Source organism: Crinia signifera, chromosome 9 (assembly GCF_055691185.1).
Source record: "Crinia signifera chromosome 9, ASM5569118v1, whole genome shotgun sequence".
Classification (NCBI taxonomy): Eukaryota; Metazoa; Chordata; class Amphibia; order Anura; family Myobatrachidae; genus Crinia; species Crinia signifera.
Genome location: NC_139225.1, coordinates 165,700,750 through 165,716,236, shown reverse-complemented (window position 1 = coordinate 165,716,236; position 15,487 = coordinate 165,700,750).

Genomic DNA, 15,487 nt, shown 5'->3' with positions numbered 1-15,487 from the left:
TAGTAGACAGTGATAGAACAAACTGGGTAACAACAGACTTGGAGGTAGGAGGGCCCTGCTGCTAGCTTATGCTGCTTTCCCACTGCAGACCCGTTTTAAGTTACAGGTAATCTTAAACGGTATTTAGCATTCCCACTGCAGCAGATTACAGTTTTAAATGCCATTTAAGTACCATTCCCATTGCAGGTAAAACGTTTTAGCTCTTCAAAACGTTTTTACAGCACAAATGAGTGCCTGTGACTTTAATGGGCTTTTCAGGGTTAAAAAGGTGCACACCTACAGCAGGGTTGCCGACTTTTTAATGCTCCTCTCCGGGAGAAGCCCGGAGAGGAGACTTTCCTTACCCGATCGGGGGCGGGGCTTGACGGTGACGTCATTAAGCCCCGCCCCCACTACGGGAAATAGTAGAAATTACTGATATCCATGGAGGGGGCGGGGCTAAAATGACGCGATTGTGCCATTTTAGCTCCGCCCCCTCCTCTGAGACCTGCGGATTGCGGCATTTACATGCCGCGATTCGGGGGGTTCAGGGGGGTCCCCCAGATTCCGGGAGGGTTGGCAACCCTGACCTACAGTTGTTTTCACATAATAAAAGGAGGGGGAGGGGCCAGTGGTGCGTACAAATCCCGCAGCTGTCAACATTTGTGCTATGTGTCAGCTCAATTTAACCCATGGTGGACAGTAAAATATACATTGCTGGCCAGTGCCAGCTATGTATATATTACTGCCTAATAACTAAATCATTGGTGCCCAGTGGTGCCTGTAATAAATAGAATGCTGGCATGTGCCAGCAATCTATATATTACTGGCTTAGGATTCTCATTGGTGCCCAGTGGTTCCAGAAATATATAGATTGCTGGCATGTGCCAGCAATCTATATATTACTGGCTTAGGATTCTCAATGGTGCCCAGTGGTTCCAGAAATATATAGATTGCTGGCATGTGCCAGCAATCTATATATTACTGGCTTACAAAATAAAACATTGGTGGCCAGTGCTGCTCCGTGTGGAGCAGGACAGAGGGAGGCGGGGCATGTGGCCGGACCCGGCCAGCGTCGCTAACGGCATCCAGCCGCAGCAGCAGCCAGCCGGACACAGCGGGGCAGCGTGGACAAGTGAGTATGACAGGAGGGGGAGGGCCGGGGCGGGGGGTGGCAGCGGGGCGTACCGCCGGGCTGAAAGTGGTTAATCTTTCAGCCCGGCAGCGTACACACACGGAGATGATGGCTGAAAAAATCAGCCATCATCTCTACCGTTTAAGATGCATTCCCATTGCCTCTTAAACGGTAGATTACCGTGTAAAACCCTGCTCTGAAAACGGGTTGAAATACCGTTTAACTTTAAACGGTATTTCAACTCTGGCGCTTTCCCACTGCAGCCTTAAACGGTATTTTGCCCTAAAAAATCGGCAAAATACCGTTTTAAGGCTGCAGTGGGAAAGGGGCATTACAATCTATAGGGACATTATCATAATAATTATAATAATAATAATAATGTTAAAAATAACAATGATAATAATGGTAATATTATAATAATGAATAATAACAACAACTCTAATAACAATCATAGTTAAGATGTTAATAAAAATTATAATGACAGTGATACTACTTATTATTAATATGATGTTAATAATAAAAATTATAATGATGGTAATAATAAGATAATAATGAATATTAATCATTCTAATAATAATAATATTAACACCAATAATATCCATTATGATGTTAGCATTAATAAAGTCAGTAATAATAACTTATATTATTATGATGATTATGATGTTACTATTATCACCACCATTATGTTGGGGATGATGTTATTGTTGTTATTTTTGTTATCGCTGGAATTATCCCTGTTATTATTGTTGTTCTTAACATCATAACTGTTATTGGTATTACTATTATTTTTATTAGCGTTATTATAATAATTATTATTAAAATTATATTAATAATTAATAAAAATAACACTAACTAATAATAATAAATAAAAATAACACTAATAATAATAAATAAAAATAACACTAACTAATAATAATAATAATAATAATAATAAATAAAAATAACACCAACTAATAATAATAATAATAAATAAAAATAACACTAACTAATAATAATAATAATAATAAATAAAAATTACACTAACTAATAATAATAATAAATAAAAATAACACTAACTAATAATAATAATAATAATAATAATAATAATAATAATAAATAAAAATAACACCAACTAATAATAATAATAATAAATAAAAATAACACTAACTAATAATAATAATAATAATAATAAATAAAAATAACACTAACTAATAATAATAAATACAAATAACACTAATAATAATAATTAAAAATAACACTAACTAATAATAATAATTAAGAAAAATAACACTTACTACTACTACTACTACTAATAATAATAATAATAATAATAATATTGATATAACAGTGATATAACTACTACTAATTATTATTATTATTCTATGTATTATATTGTTGTGATCATTTTACATTTTGAAGTTTCTTTAATCTCTGCTTAAATCCTCTCCCAGGTAGTGTTCCCACTGCTGCAGATTATTTTCTGTGTAGGTCATATGGCGATCTCAGTGATATTTCACATCAGCCATATATGTAATAGGTTGTATACACTGAGTTATATTATTATAGCAGTTATATATAATAGGTTGTATACTCTCAGTTATATACTGTATAATAGGTTGTATTAGCTTTATAGTACTTATATTGTAATAGGCTGTATTCATTGAGTTATAGTATAATAGTAGTTTATTTATTTACAGTTTATTTATTCATTATTTATTCTTATGTAGCGCACACATATTCCGCAGCTCTGTACAGAGAATATTATTACCAGTTATTTATATAGCGCACACATATTCCGCAGCGCTGTACAGAGACTATTATTACCAGTTATTATATAGCGCACACATATTCCGCAGCGCTGTACAGAGAATATTATTACCAGTTATTATATAGCGCACACATATTCCACAGCGCTGTACAGAGAATATTATTACCAGTTATTATATAGCGCACACATATTCCACAGCGCTGTACAGAGAATAGTATTACCAGTTATTATATAGCGCACACATATTCCGCAGCTCTGTACAGAGAATATTATTACCAGTTATTATATAGTGCACACATATTCCACAGCGCTGTACAGAGACTATTATTACCACTTATTATATAGCGCACACATATTCCGCAGTGCTGTACAGAGACTATTACCAGTTATTTATATAGCGCACACATATTCCGCAGCACTGTACAGAGATTATTACCAGTTATTATATAGCGCACACATATTCCGCAGCTCTGTACAGAAAATATTATTACCAGTTATTATATAGCGCACACATATTCCGCAGCGCTGTACAGAGAATATTATTACCAGTTATTTATATAGCGCACACATATTCCACAGCACTGTACAGAGATTATTACCAGTTATTTATATAGTGCACACATATTCCGCAGCGATGTATAGAGAATATTATTACCAGTTATTTATATTGTGCACACATATTCCGCAGCGCTGTACAGAGACTATTATTACCAGTTATTATATAGCTCACACATATTCCGCAGCGCTGTACAGAGAATATTATTACCAGTTATTATATAGCGCACACATATTCCGCAGCACTGTACAGAGAATATTATTACCAGTTATTTATATAGCACACACATATTCCGCAGCGCTGTACAGAGACTATTAGTACCAGTTATTATATAGTGCACACATATTCCGCAGTGCTGTGCAGAGACTAGTATTACCAGTTATTATATAGCGCACACATATTCCGCAGCGCTGTACAGAGACTAGTATTACCAGTTATTATATATAGTGCACACATATTCCACAATGCTGTACAGAGACTATTATTACCAGTTATTATATAGCGCACACATATTCAGCAGCGCTGTACAGAGACTATTATTACCAGTTATTATATAGCGCACACATATTCCGCAGCGCTGTACAGAGACTATTATTACCAGTTATTTATAAAGCGCACACATATTCCGCACCTGCCCTGTAGCTCTGTGCCCCCCGGTACCACACTGCAACACTGCACCTGTCCTGTAGCTCTGTGCCCCACACTGTGTAACACTACACCTGTCCTGTAGCTCTGTACCCCCCGGTACCACACTGTAACACTGCACCTGTCCTGTAGCTCTGTGCCCCCGGTACCACACTGTGTAACACTGCACCTGTCCTGTAGCTCTGTGCCCCCCTGGTACCACACTGTGTAACACTGCACCTGTCCTGTAGCTCTGTTCCCCCCTGGTACCACACTGTGTAACACTGCACCTGTCCTGTAGCTCTGTTCCCCCCTGGTACCACACTGTGTAACACTGCACCTGTCCTGTAGCTCTGTGCCCCCCGGTACCACACTGTGTAACACTGCACCTGTCCTGTAGCTCTGTGCCCCCCGGTACCACGCTGTGTAACACTGCACCTGTCCTGTAGCTCTGTGCCCCCCGGTACCACGCTGTGTAACACTGCACCTGTCCTGTAGCTCTGAGCCCCCGGTACCACGCTGTGTAACACTGCACCTGTCCTGTAGCTCTGTGCCTCCCGGTACCACACTGTAACACTGCACCTGCCCTGTAGCTCTGTGCCCCCCCGGTACCACATTGTAACACTGCACCTGTCCTGTAGTTCTGTTTACCCCGGTACCACACTGCACCTGTCCTGTAGCTCTGTGCCCCCGGTACCACACTGTGTAACACTGCACCTGCCCTGTAGCTCTGTGCCCCCCCCCCCCCCGGTACCACACTGTGTAACACTGCACCTGTCCTGTAGCTCTGTGCCCCCCGGTACCACACTGTGTAACACTGCACCTGTCCTGTAGCTCTGTGCCCCCCGGTACCACACTGTAACACTGCACCTGCCCTGTAGCTCTGTGCCCCCCGGTACCACACTGTGTAACACTGCACCTGTCCTGTAGCTCTGTGCCCCCCGGTACCACACTGTGTAACACTGCACCTGTCCTGTAGCTCTGTGCCCCCCGGTACCACGCTGTGTAACACTGCACCTGTCATGTAGCTCTGAGCCCCCGGTACCACGCTGTGTAACACTGCACCTGTCCTGTAGCTCTGTGCCTCCCGGTACCACGCTGTGTAACACTGCACCTGCCCTGTAGCTCTGTGCCCCCGGTACCACACTGTGTAACACTGCACCTGTCCTGTAGCTCTGTGCCCCCCGGTACCACGCTGTGTAACAATGCACCTGCCCTGTAGCTCTGTGCCCCCCGGTACCACACTGTGTAACACTGCTCCTGTCCTGTAGCTCTGTGCCCCCCGGTACCACGCTGTGTAACACTGCACCTGTCCTGTAGCTCTGTGCCCCCCGGTACCACACTGTGTAACACTGCACCTGTCCTGTAGCTCTGTGCCCCCCGGTACCACGCTGTGTAACAATGCACCTGCCCTGTAGCTCTGTGCCCCCCGGTACCACACTGTGTAACACTGCACCTGCCCTGTAGCTCTGTGCCCCCGGTACCACACTGTGTAACACTGCACCTGTCCTGTAGCTCTGTGCCCCCCGGTACCACACTGTGTAACACTGCACCTGTCCTGTAGCTCTGTGCCCCCGGTACCACACTGTGTAACACTGCACCTGTCCTGTAGCTCTGTGCCCCCCGGTACCACACTGTGTAACACTGCACCTGTCCTGTAGCTCTGTGCCCCCGGTACCACACTGTAACACTGCACCTGTCCTGTAGCTCTGTGCCCCCCGGTACCACACTGTGTAACACTGCACCTGTCCTATAGCTCTGTGCCCCCCGGTACCACACTGTGTAACACTGCACCTGTCATGTAGCTCTGAGCCTCCGGTACCACACTGTGTAACACTGCACCTGTCCTGTAGCTCTGTGCCTCCCGGTACCACACTGTGTAACACTGCACCTGTCCTGTAGCTCTGTGCCTCCCGGTACCACACTGTGTAACACTGCACCTGTCCTGTAGCTCTGTGCCCCCCGGTACCACACTGTGTAACACTGCACCTGTCCTGTAGCTCTGTGCCCCCCGGTACCACGCTGTGTAACAATGCACCTGCCCTGTAGCTCTGTGCCCCCCGGTACCACACTGTGTAACACTGCACCTGTCCTGTAGCTCTGTGCCCCCCGGTACCACACTGTGTAACACTGCTCCTGTCCTGTAGCTCTGAGCCTCCGGTACCACACTGTGTAACACTGCACCTGTCCTGTAGCTCTGTGCCCCCGGTACCACACTGTGTAACACTGCACCTGTCCTGTAGCTCTGTGCCCCCCGGTACCACACTGTGTAACACTGCACCTGTCCTGTAGCTCTGTGCCTCCCGGTACCGCACTGTGTAACACTGCACCTGCCCTTTAGCTCTGTGCCCCCCGGTACCACACTGTGTAACACTGCTCCTGTCCTGTAGCTCTGTGCCCCCCGGTACCACACTGTGTAACACTGCACCTGCCCTGTAGCTCTGTGCCCCCGGTACCACACTGTGTAACACTGCACCTGCCCTTTAGCTCTGTGCCCCCCGGTACCACACTGTGTAACACTGCACCTGTCCTGTAGCTCTGTGCCCCCCGGTACCACACTGTGTAACACTGCACCTGTCCTGTAGCTCTGTGCCCCCGGTACCACACTGTGTAACACTGCACCTGTCCTGTAGCTCTGTGCCCCCCGGTACCACACTGTAACACTGCACCTGTCCTGTAGCTCTGTGCCCCCCGGTACCACACTGTGTAACACTGCACCTGTCCTGTAGCTCTGTGCCCCCCGGTACCACACTGTGTAACACTGCACCTGTCCTGTAGCTCTGTGCCCCCCGGTACCACACTGTGTAACACTGCACCTGTCCTGTAGCTCTGTGCCCCCGGTACCGCGCTGTGTAACACTGCACCTGTCCTGTAGCTCTGTGCCCCCCGGTACCACACTGTGTAACACTGCTCCTGTCCTGTAGCTCTGTGCCCCCCGGTACCACACTGTGTAACACTGCACCTGTCCTGTAGCTCTGTGCCCCCCGGTACCACACTGTGTAACACTGCACCTGCCCTGTAGCTCTGTGCCCCCCGGTACCACACTGTGTAACACTGCACCTGCCCTTTAGCTCTGTGCCCCCCGGTACCACACTGTGTAACACTGCACCTGCCCTGTAGCTCTGTGCCCCCCGGTACCACACTGTGTAACACTGCTCCTGTCCTGTAGCTCTGTGCCCCCCGGTACCACACTGTGTAACACCGCACCTGTCCTGTAGCTCTGTGCCCCCCGGTACCACACTGTGTAACACTGCACCTGCCCTGTAGCTCTGTGCCCCCCCCGGTACCACATTGTAACACTGCACCTGTCCTGTAGCTCTGTGCCCCCCGGTACCACACTGTGTAACACCGCACCTGTCCTGTAGCTCTGTGCCCCCCGGTACCACACTGTGTAACACTGCACCTGTCCTGTAGCTCTGTGCCCCCCGGTACCACACTGTGTAACACTGCACCTGCCCTGTAGCTCTGTGCCCCCCCCGGTACCACATTGTAACACTGCACCTGTCCTGTAGCTCTGTGCCCCCGGTACCACACTGTGTAACACTGCACCTGTCCTGTAGCTCTGTGCCCCCGGTACCACACTGTGTAACACTGCACCTGTCCTGTAGCTCTGTGCCCCCGGTACCACACTGTGTAACACTGCACCTGTCCTGTAGCTCTGTGCCCCCCGGTACCACACTGTAACACTGCACCTGTCCTGTAGCTCTGTGCCCCCGGTACCACACTGTGTAACACTGCACCTGTCCTGTAGCTCTGTGCCCCCCGGTACCACACTGTGTAACACTGCACCTGTCCTGTAGCTCTGTGCCCCCCGGTACCGCGCTGTGTAACACTGCACCTGCCCTGTAGCTCTGTGCCCCCCGGTACCACACTGTGTAACACTGCACCTGCCCTGTAGCTCTGTGCCCCCCGGTACCACACTGTGTAACACTGCACCTGTCCTGTAGCTCTGTGCCCCCCCCGGTACCACATTGTAACACTGCACCTGTCCTGTAGCTCTGTGCCCCCGGTACCACACTGTGTAACACTGCACCTGCCCTGTAGCTCTGTGCCCCCCGGTACCGCGCTGTGTAACACTGCACCTGCCCTGTAGCTCTGTGCCCCCCGGTACCACGCTGTGTAACACTGCACCTGCCCTGTAGCTCTGTGCCCCCGGTACCACACTGTGTAACACTGCACCTGTCCTGTAGCTCTGTGCCCCCCGGTACCGCACTGTGTAACACTGCACCTGTCCTGTAGCTCTGTGCCCCCGGTACCACACTGTGTAACACTGCACCTGTCCTGTAGCTCTGTGCCCCCCGGTACCACACTGTGTAACACTGCACCTGCCCTGTAGCTCTGTGCCCCCCGGTACCACACTGTGTAACACTGCACCTGTCCTGTAGCTCTGTGCCCCCGGTACCACACTGTGTAACACTGCACCTGCCCTGTAGCTCTGTGCCCCCGGTACCACACTGTGTAACACTGCTCCTGTCCTGTAGCTCTGTGCCCCCCGGTACCACACTGTGTAACACTGCACCTGTCCTGTAGCTCTGTGCCTCCCGGTACCACACTGTGTAACACTGCACCTGCCCTGTAGCTCTGTGCCCCCGGTACCACACTGTGTAACACTGCACCTGTCCTGTAGCTCTGTGCCCTCCGGTACCACACTGTGTAACACTGCTCCTGTCCTGTAGCTCTGTGCCTCCCGGTACCACACTGTGTAACACTGCACCTGTCCTGTAGCTCTGTACCCCCCGGTACCACACTGTGTAACACTGCCCATGTCCTGTAGCTCTGTGCCTCCGGTACCACACTGTGTAACACTGCACCTGTCCTGTAGCTCTGTGCCCCCCGGTACCACACTGTGTAACACTGCACCTGTCCTGTAGCTCTGAGCCTCCGGTACCACACTGTGTAACACTGCACCTGTCCTGTAGCTCTGTGCCCCCCGGTACCACACTGTGTAACACTGCACCTGTCCTGTAGCTCTGTGCCCCCGGTACCACACTGTGTAACACTGCACCTGTCCTGTAGCTCTGTGCCCCCGGTACCACACTGTGTAACACTGCACCTGCCCTGTAGCTCTGTGCCCCCCGGTACCACACTGTGTAACACTGCACCTGTCCTGTAGCTCTGTGCCCCCGGTACCACACTGTGTAACACTGCACCTGCCCTGTAGCTCTGTGCCCCCGGTACCACACTGTGTAACACTGCACCTGCCCTGTAGCTCTGTGCCCCCCGGTACCACACTGTGTAACACTGCACCTGTCCTGTAGCTCTGTGCCCCCCGGTACCACACTGTGTAACACTGCACCTGTCCTGTAGCTCTGTGCCCCCCGGTACCACACTGTGTAACACTGCACCTGTCCTGTAGCTCTGTGCCTCCGGTACCACACTGTGTAACACTGCTCCTGTCCTGTAGCTCTGTGCCCCCGGTACCACGCTGTGTAACACTGCACCTGTCCTGTAGCTCTGTGCCTCCCGGTACCACACTGTGTAACACTGCACCTGCCCTGTAGCTCTGTGCCTCCCGGTACCACACTGTGTAACACTGCACCTGTCCTGTAGCTCTGTGCCCCCCCCGGTACCACACTGTGTAACACTGCACCTGTCCTGTAGCTCTGTGCCCCCCGGTACCGCGCTGTGTAACACTGCTCCTGTCCTGTAGCTCTGTGCCCCCCGGTACCACGCTGTGTAACACTGCACCTGTCCTGTAGCTCTGTGCCTCCCGGTACCACACTGTGTAACACTGCACCTGCCCTGTAGCTCTGTGCCCCCCGGTACCACACTGTGTAACACTGCACCTGCCCTGTAGCTCTGTGCGTCCCGGTACCACACTGTGTAACACTGCACCTGCCCTGTAGCTCTGTGCCCCCGGTACCACACTGTGTAACACTGCACCTGCCCTGTAGCTCTGTGCCCCCGGTACCACACTGTGTAACACTGCACCTGTCCTGTAGCTCTGTGCCCCCCGGTACCACACTGTAACACTGCACCTGTCCTGTAGCTCTGTGCCCCCCGGAACCACACTGTAACACTGCACCTGTCCTGTAGCTCTGTGCCCCCCCGGTACCACACTGTGTAACACTGCACCTGTCCTGTAGCTCTGTGCCCCCCCGGTACCACACTGTGTAACACTGCACCTGTCCTGTAGCTCTGTGCCCCCGGTACCACACTGTGTAACACTGCACCTGCCCTGTAGCTCTGAGCCCCCGGTACCACACTGTGTAACACTGCACCTGTCCTGTAGCTCTGTGCCCCCCGGTACCACACTGTGTAACACTGCACCTGTCCTGTAGCTCTGTGCCCCCCGGTACCACACTGTGTAACACTGCACCTGTCCTGTAGCTCTGTGCCCCCCGGTACCACACTGTGTAACACTGCACCTGTCCTGTAGCTCTGTGCCCCCCGGTACCACACTGTGTAACACTGCACCTGTCCTGTAGCTCTGTGCCCCCGGTACCACACTGTGTAACACTGCACCTGTCCTGTAGCTCTGTTCCCCCCTGGTACCACACTGTGTAACACTGCACCTGCCCTGTAGCTCTGTGCCTCCCGGTACCACACTGTGTAACACTGCACCTGACCTGTAGCTCTGTGCCTCCCGGTACCACACTGTGTAACACTGCACCTGTCCTGTAGCTCTGTGCCCCCGGTACCACACTGTGTAACACTGCACCTGTCCTGTAGCTCTGTGCCCCCCGGTACCACACTGTGTAACACTGCACCTGTCCTGTAGCTCTGTGCCCCCCGGTACCACACTGTAACACTGCACCTGCCCTGTAGCTCTGTGCCTCCGGTACCACACTGTGTAACACTGCACCTGTCCTGTAGCTCTGTGCCCCCCGGTACCACACTGTAACACTGCACCTGTCCTGTAGCTCTGTGCCTCCCGGTACCACACTGTGTAACACTGCACCTGTCCTGTAGCTCTGTGCCCCCCCGGTACCACACTGTGTAACACTGCACCTGTCCTGTAGCTCTGTGCCCCCCGGTACCACACTGTGTAACACTGCACCTGCCCTGTAGCTCTGTGCCTCCCGGTACCACACTGTGTAACACTGCACCTGTCCTGTAGCTCTGTGCCCCCCGGTACCACACTGTAACACTGCACCTGTCCTGTAGCTCTGTGCCCCCCGGTACCACACTGTGTAACATTGCACCTGTCCTGTAGCTCTGTGCCCCCCGGTACCACACTGTGTAACACTGCACCTGTCCTGTAGCTCTGTGCCCCCCCGGTACCACACTGTGTAACACTGCACCTGCCCTGTAGCTCTGTGCCCCCCGGTACCACACTGTGTAACACTGCACCTGCCCTGTAGCTCTGTGCCCCCCGGTACCACACTGTGTAACACTGCACCTGTCCTGTAGCTCTGTGCCCCCCGGTACCACACTGTGTAACACTGCACCTGTCCTGTAGCTCTGTGCCCCCCGGTACCACACTGTGTAACACTGCACCTGCCCTGTAGCTCTGTGCCCCCCCCCCCCGGTACCACACTGTGTAACACTGCACCTGTCCTGTAGCTCTGTGCCCCCCGGTACCACACTGTGTAACACTGCACCTGTCCTGTAGCTCTGTGCCCCCGGTACCACACTGTGTAACACTGCACCTGTCCTGTAGCTCTGTGCCCCCGGTACCACGCTGTGTAACACTGCACCTGCCCTGTAGCTCTGTGCCCCCCGGTACCACACTGTGTAACACTGCACCTGCCCTTTAGCTCTGTGCCCCCCGGTACCACACTGTGTAACACTGCACCTGCCCTGTAGCTCTGTGCGTCCCGGTACCACACTGTGTAACACTGCACCTGCCCTGTAGCTCTGTGCCCCCGGTACCACACTGTAACACTGCACCTGCCCTGTAGCTCTGTGCCCCCCGATACCACACTGTGTAACACTGCAACTGCCCTGTAGCTCTGTGCCCCCCGGTACCACACTGTGTAACACTGCACCTGTCCTGTAGCTCTGTGCCCCCCGGTACCACACTGTGTAACACTGCACCTGTCCTGTAGCTCTGTGCCCCCGGTACCACACTGTGTAACACTGCACCTGCCCTGTAGCTCTGTGCCCCCGGTACCACACTGTGTAACACTGCACCTGTCCTGTAGCTCTGTGCCCCCCGGTACCACACTGTGTAACACTGCACCTGTCCTGTAGCTCTGTGCCCCCCGGTACCACACTGTGTAACACTGCACCTGTCCTGTAGCTCTGTGCCCCCCGGTACCACACTGTGTAACACTGCACCTGTCCTGTAGCTCTGTGCCTCCCGGTACCACACTGTGTAACACTGCACCTGTCCTGTAGCTCTGTGCCCCCCCCGGTACCACACTGTGTAACACTGCACCTGCCCTGTAGCTCTGTGCCCCCCGGTACCACACTGTGTAACACTGCACCTGTCCTGTAGCTCTGTGCCCCCCGGTACCACACTGTGTAACACTGCACCTGTCCTGTAGCTCTGTGCCCCCCGGTACCACACTGTGTAACACTGCACCTGTCCTGTAGCTCTGTGCCCCCCGGTACCACACTATGTAACACTGCACCTGCCCTGTAGCTCTGTGCCCCCCGGTACCACACTGTGTAACACTGCACCTGCCCTGTAGCTCTGTGCCCCCCGGTACCACACTATGTAACACTGCACCTGTCCTGTAGCTCTGTGCCCCCGGTACCACACTGTGTAACACTGCACCTGCCCTGTAGCTCTGTGCCCCCGGTACCACACTGTGTAACACTGCACCTGCCCTGTAGCTCTGTGCCCCCGGTACCACACTGTGTAACACTGCACCTGCCCTGTAGCTCTGTGCCCCCGGTACCACACTGTGTAACACTGCACCTGCCCTGTAGCTCTGTGCCCCCCGGTACCACACTGTGTAACACTGCACCTGTCCTGTAGCTCTGTGCGTCCCGGTACCACACTGTGTAACACTGCACCTGTCCTGTAGCTCTGAGCCTCCGGTACCACACTGTGTAACACTGCACCTGCCCTGTAGCTCTGTGCCCCCCGGTACCACACTGTGTAACACTGCACCTGCCCTGTAGCTCTGTGCCCCCCGGTACCACACTGTGTAACACTGCACCTGCCCTTTAGCTCTGTGCCCCCCGGTACCACACTGTGTAACACTGCACCTGTCCTGTAGCTCTGTGCGTCCCGGTACCACACTGTGTAACACTGCACCTGTCCTGTAGCTCTGAGCCTCCGGTACCACACTGTGTAACACTGCACCTGTCCTGTAGCTCTGTGCCCCCCGGTACCACGCTGTGTAACACTGCACCTGTCCTGTAGCTCTGTGCCCCCGGTACCACACTGTAACACTGCACCTTTCCTGTAGCTCTGTGCCCCCCGGTACCACACTGTGTAACACTGCACCTGTCCTGTAGCTCTGTGCCCCCCGGTACCACACTGTGTAACACTGCACCTGTCCTGTAGCTCTGTGCCCCCGGTACCGCGCTGTGTAACACTGCACCTGTCCTGTAGCTCTGTGCCCCCCCGGTACCACACTGTGTAACACTGCACCTGTCATGTAGCTCTGAGCCTCCGGTACCACACTGTGTAACACTGCACCTGCCCTGTAGCTCTGTGCCCCCCGGTACCACACTGTGTAACACTGCACCTGCCCTGTAGCTCTGTGCCCCCGGTACCACACTGTGTAACACTGCACCTGCCCTGTAGCTCTGTGCCCCCCGGTACCACACTGTGTAACACTGCACCTGTCCTGTAGCTCTGTGCCCCCCGGTACCACACTGTGTAACACTGCACCTGTCCTGTAGCTCTGTGCCCCCCCGGTACCACACTGTGTAACACTGCACCTGTCCTGTAGCTCTGTGCCCCCCGGTACCACACTGTGTAACACTGCTCCTGTCCTGTAGCTCTGTGCCCCCCGGTACCACACTGTGTAACACTGCACCTGTCCTGTAGCTCTGTGCCCCCCGGTACCACACTGTGTAACACTGCACCTGTCCTGTAGCTCTGTTCCCCCCTGGTACCACACTGTGTAACACTGCACCTGTCCTGTAGCTCTGTGCCCCCCGGTACCACACTGTGTAACACTGCACCTGTCCTGTAGCTCTGTGCCTCCCGGTACCACACTGTGTAACACTGCACCTGTCCTGTAGCTCTGTGCCCCCGGTACCACACTGTGTAACACTGCACCTGCCCTGTAGCTCTGAGCCTCCGGTACCACACTGTGTAACACTGCACCTGTCCTGTAGCTCTGTGCCTCCCGGTACCGCACTGTGTAACACTGCACCTGTCCTGTAGCTCTGTGCCCCCGGTACCACACTGTGTAACACTGCACCTGTCCTGTAGCTCTGTGCCCCCCGGTACCACACTGTGTAACACTGCACCTGCCCTGTAGCTCTGTGCCCCCCGGTACCACACTGTGTAACACTGCACCTGTCCTGTAGCTCTGTGCCCCCCGGTACCACACTGTGTAACACTGCACCTGTCCTGTAGCTCTGTGCCACTGGAGGGCGGCAGTTCGACCCTCGCCACCCGTGCAAAGGGGGTCCATGCCGGCTTCTGACCGAAGCCTGCAGTGGTGTCCTTGTCGCGCGGGTACCTCCTGCGGCGCTGAGTATAAAGCTTAAGCTTAAGATTCAGCCAATCAGCGTGCGCCGTGCGGCCAGTGTTTTCAAAACAGAAGCGCTTCCCGCGCCGCCGCATAGCGCTAGTGATTTCTTATTCACTGAAGGGAGCCCCCACCGCCGCCAGCTTTATACTCAGCGCCGTGGACACCACTGCAGGGCTGGCTCCTGTCAGACACAAGCCTGGACCCCCCTGCCCGCTCCCCAGATGGCGCAGCAGGTACCCCGGCACCGGGGCGCCCCCACCCCGACTCGCCTGGGGCACTCCGGTGCCTTGCACCGGCCCTGGATACATAGCAGCTGTTTCCCTGTATACCAGTGAGGGACAGATGTACTAAGCCTGGTAGAGTGATACAGTGGTGAGAAGTAAAGTACCATCTAGTAGGTGGACTATTAGACAGACAATGGTTCAACATGCAATCAGTTCTCAGGGTCAGAGGGTCGACACATGTCAGCGTGGACCCCAGTTAGTGTAACATGTCGGCACACTCTTATATTCTTCATCTACGCCGACATTGATGTCTAAGTAAGAACAAGTCGTTTAGTAAAAAAATATCATGAAGCGCATCCACAGGCTGGTTGTAATATCTGACAAGAGCTGATTACTTTGTACTTTATCTCTCTCTCTAGACTTAGTACATAGGCCCCTTTATCTCTCTCCACTTTTCCCTCTCTAAAGCCGCATACACACAGGGTGACACACATGCGATCCATGCTGAGCGATCTAGACCCGGCGCATGCACTGAATATCTGAGCGGGCGATGGCGACGTGTGGGACTGCGCACTGGGTTGTACAGATCACTTGTGTGTATGCTCCATAAGGCTTAGTACATCTGCCCTTCCCCTGACACCACACTGTGTAACATGCTACAATGTAACTGATGGG